Here is a 5,315-nt window from a genome sequence, read left to right as displayed (position 1 = left end):
CTACTAGTAAAACACGTGGCACCAAGCCAATCATAATGGAATAATTAAGTCACAACACAATTCCGGGGGTGCTAGCCCTAATCACTATAACAGCCCAACTAAGACAATATCCAACCCAACTTCATACCCAAAGATTTACATGCTTTCTCCGACAATATAATCGAAATATATGCTTTGCTATACGAAGTCTCACCAAGGGTAAGCCATAACCTACTCCGGGACGTCGAACAAGAACACCAACCGATCACTCTTTTTGCATTACCTTTTCGCCGAGCTCAATATCAAAGGTCTCTTACATATTCAAAATCTAGATTAGAAATCATAAAGAACAATATCAATATTGCCACTATTCAATTTCGATCAAATCCAACTTGTGAATTCGGGAAACGGCCCATAAGGTCAAAACGGGAAATCTGTATGAGCAAAATATCAAATTAAGTACCAGTATCATAACCCAATCACTAATTGCTAATTTAACTCCATGATCTACCTAATTTCGAAATCAGCTAAACTCCCACTGTGGGGATAAACCCTAACTCTTTGATTCAAAAATTCAACTCTAACAAGAAGATAAATGATTAACAATGTTAGATTCATCAAAATCTAGCATAAACTCCATCAATTTCACTACTAATAAGCCCTAGAGAGAACATTCATTATCTCCACTTTATCTTCCATTACTAAGGAGTTATTAAGGGAAAGAGAATTCCATGATGATTAGGATTAATGGAATAACACAAGGATTAGGAGTACTTGCGAATTTAAGAATCTCCACCAAAATTATCCAAGAATGTAGCCTCCCAAGAGCTATATTTCATAAATGGTATTAAATAATACACTAAGGGCTTTTAACACTTAATTAAATATACCTATTGCCCGTCACCCGCTGGGGACGCCGGATCGCTCCAGTGTCATGGTCAATGGCTTGACCATTCCTGTGGTGACCGCTCATGTGACTCTGGTTTTCGGCGTAGCCAAAGCGGGCACTGCACCCGGAATCCACCCAAGCCACACCAATCCCATTTTCGATCCACCTCTGTGCCATCCGCTCACATACCACACACATAGACACATATAAAAATGCAATGAATCGCTCGTAGTCTCGAAATTTTAAAATCCAGGCTCGTTGATCGAGTCAACCCCCGATACCTTAATTTCAATTTTTCAACCCAAGTCCCAAAATGCACCAGTGCACGGGGAACCAAACGCAGAGACATACACAAGTTCTAAACGACCATCCGGACCACTTAAATTGAACGCATTTCCAAAAAGGTCCATTTACCTTGCAAAAGGTCAACTTCTGGGGTCAACTCTTTTCACTAATGCACCATATTTTACAGCGCTGCTCCCAATCAAGTCTAGACACCTGAAGCGTGTCAACGGTCCCCTTCAGTCAAAGCGAGTTAACCAATGCCTCTGGGTAGTGTCAAAATGCCGAAAAGACACACGCTCTCAACATGTCCTTAAGAACCTGAATGGTCCGCTCGGGCTGGCCATCGATCTGGGGATAAAAAGCTGTGCTAAGATTTAATCGGGTACCCAACTCCTCATGGAAAACCCTCCAAAATCGTTAAGCGAAGATAAGTATTCCGATTAGATACCATAAAAATAGGAACCCCATGCAATATTATAATATCCCGGATGTACGACTTGGCTAATTTCTCCGCAAGGAGTATAGAAACTCGAACTCGGAACAACAACAAAATCCATGGTAATCCTCTCCCACTTCCACTCGAAAATGGGCATCCTCTGAAGCACACCGCCGGGTCGCTAGTGCTCATACTTTACCTGCTGACAATTCCCGTACTTAACCACAAAATCAACTATATCTCTCTTCATCTGATGCCACCAATAAGGTCGGTCTCAAGTCACTAGACATCTTAGTCGCCCCTGCATGAATAGAATAACGAGAGCTATGAGCCTTAGACAAGATCAATCAATCAAATCACTAACACGAGAACGACACGCGTCCCCCTCTAATACTCAAAATGCCCCCGAATCAATCATCACTTCTTTCTGCCTCACCACCCAAAACTCCCCTATCTCGAATCTTGCTCAACTGATCATCCTCAAACTGTTAAGCCCTGATTCGATCCAATAAAGACGACCATACCTCTACACAAGACAAAATTCCGCTCGGGATGAAATATCAAGTGCGAACGAAACCGCGTCAGAGTCCAACCCCGCGTCAACGGACGCTAAAAATAATCGATCGAGCTAAACTCCTATACTCAATGCCTTGCACCAAGGCATCACCACCCCATTAGCTTCGAGGATACGAATAGATAGTTTAGGGGCCCTTCGTGAGCTCCATCTATCGACGCTTCTTGAATTAAGATCTCTCTGGTAAACACACGTCGAAGACTATGGTGATCGTTAAAAGCCAACAACGACACCGTACAAATAATGCCTCAAAATCTTCAAAGCAAAGACCATATCCAACTACTCCAAATCATGGGTAGGGTAATACTTCTCATGAATCTTCAACTGACGGGAAGCATAAGCTATCACTTTACCCTCCTGCATCAACACAACACCCAAACCCACACGGGAGGTATCAGAATAGATCGTAAAATCCTTACCCTCCAAGGGTAATACCAAGACGGTGGCAAGTCGTTAAGCTGTAGCTTTTGAAAGCTCTCACAATCATCTAACCACTAGGGCGGAACATCCTTTCCGAGTCGGGCCTCGTCAAAGACAAAGCAATAACGCAAAACCCTTCACAAAGCAATTCAGAATAAATAGCCAAACCCACAAAACTACAAATCTCGCAATGTAGAGGGCCCGCCCAACCTCTCATAGCCTCAATCTTTCGTGGGTCCACCATAATCCCATCTTACAATCGTATAGTCAAGAACGCTACGACTCCAACCAAACCTCACACTTAGAAAATTTAGCAAACAAGCTCGCTTCTTCAATAACTCGAAATGGTGCAATGTAAGATGGCTCTATGCTCCTCTCTACCCTTAGAATACACCAAGATATCATCAATGAACACAATCACGAAGGAATCAAGAAATGGTCTAAAGATGCCATTCATCAAGGTCATAAATGCAAGGGGTATTGCAAAAGCCTACAGACATTAAAAAAACTCATAAAGGCCATATCTCATCCGAAATCGTCTTTGGAATATCCTCCACCCCGATCTTCAACCGGTGATAACCCGAACGCAAGTCAATTTCGAAAACACCGAGCACCTAAAGCTCGTCAAACAAACATCATCAATACGAGGCATATGACACTCGCTCCAAACGTAACCTCGTTCACCGCACAATCAACTGCACATCCCCGCGGTCCCATCTTTCTTCACAAATAACATGTTCGTACCAGACCAAGGAGATACTCGATCTAATGAACTCCTTGCTCAATAAATCCCCGTAAATACTTAAACTCTCTCAACCTTGAAAAAGCCATCGTATACGGTGGAATAAGATAGGGCTGCAAGGTCTTGATCCAAGTCAATACAAAATTAATGTCGTATTGAAAGTGGCATACCCCTACGTATCCGACGGGAATACCTCCGCAAACTCCTCATGACAATAGGGATGGACTCAAGCCAAAGGCGAGAGATGCAATAGTCAGTATCACGAAATATGAGCCAAATAAAGCAAACACCCCTTACTTACTAACTTCTTTGCTTGAAGGAAGGAAATGATCTTCTTCGGAGCGGGACTAGGAGTACCCCTCCACTCAAGCCTAGGAATGACCGGCATGGCTATGTTATACCCCATTTAAACGGGTTAAATTAGAGTACAACATATTGGAGATTCCTAAATTGCTAGTTTTGGGTAAACGCCACCTAATTAATTTAATGGTGAATTAGACAATTTTATTTTATTAACTAAGGTAAACCCGACTATACCTCCATTAATGGTCCGCTCAAATCTTAATTCTGGTAAGGGTTCTAATTATCCTAAAGCCAATGGGTTAGGCATCCAGAATCCTTTGACTATGCGGTTTACCTACTTAACTTAGGTTAATTATTTAAGGCTAAATATGGTGCTTAAATCTTAAGAAAATAACTTGTAAATATTATTAAGATTTTAAAGGAAAATATTATAAATGCTATTTAAGCCGACTTGTAGAAAAATATAGTAATTTGCGTAAACGTAGATTTTAAATGCTAAATAGAACAACTTAAGGACACGTTGGGGTCTTAAATGAAAAATATAATAATGCTATCCGAAATAAGATTTGAAAATATATAATAATTTGCCTATAATAATAGCTTTCCAAAGAAGTGAACTTTAGATAAAATTTACATCATATCAATGGGGTGATGTAGAAATGCCTAGGGTTATTTTCTTTAAAAATGTGTGAAAAATGGCATGAATTTCTTTATCTCTGCCTTTAACTTTATTTAACTATGTTCGGCTCAAAATATGTATAATCGAATTAATCTAAAACATTTATAAAATATACTGATTAATATTTGTATGTTAGTGATGTTTTAATTTTTCTAAGATAAGAATAAATAAACGTAATTCCTTTGATTCAAAATACATACGTTTTTAAAAATCAATTGTTCGAAAGTAATATTAAGATACTATAAAATAACTTTAATGTAAAAAGAAGAAAATGGAACTTATGGTATTAATTGAGCCTTCTCTCTTAAATTTACTACCCATTACGCTACAGCTAACCCACTAAATTCGCTAAGGTCCACCTAAATTACGAAAATAAAACAAAATAAAAAGAATACATAACATAAGTTAAATGCACGACATAAAACAGAGATGTGAAAAAAAAATGCAATGAGGGGCTTAGCCCATTTTTGCTGTCAGAATGTTCATCGTTGAGAATGGCTACCTATTTTGGAGTGCCGATAACCGCCACGCCATCGGGCCTTGGGCCTGCACTCTGCCTTCGTTTTGCCGCGGACTGGCCGAACGGAGGGCGAATTCATCGTTTCGTCGGGCCTTGGCCCAAGACCGATCGCGGAAAGAACGAGTCCCTGACCGTATGCGATGGTCATGCAAGAAATGAAATGAAAAGGATTAGTATATAACCCAAAAGAATAAGATCGAACATGCAAAGATAAAATTTCAACATAGATCAAAGATTATGTATACGCTATGTATATTTAAGTCTATCCACCTTCATAATCATACGATACTTGCAATGGCAACATATAAGAAAATAACATCACATTTATAAAGTTTCCTATAGCATAGTGAAGACGTTTCAAGGCTCGTATTAGCTTTCCAAATTTATCAATATTTAATAGTTTAACCAATCGTCTAGAATGATAGTGAATAGGCAAAAAACTTTATATGAAAAGAACTGTCTTTACGAACACCCAAACTAAAGGTTTT

The sequence above is a fragment of the Lycium ferocissimum genome, chromosome 4, assembly GCF_029784015.1.
Source record: "Lycium ferocissimum isolate CSIRO_LF1 chromosome 4, AGI_CSIRO_Lferr_CH_V1, whole genome shotgun sequence".
NCBI classification, from domain to species: Eukaryota; Viridiplantae; Streptophyta; class Magnoliopsida; order Solanales; family Solanaceae; genus Lycium; species Lycium ferocissimum.
This window is presented reverse-complemented; position numbering follows the sequence as displayed.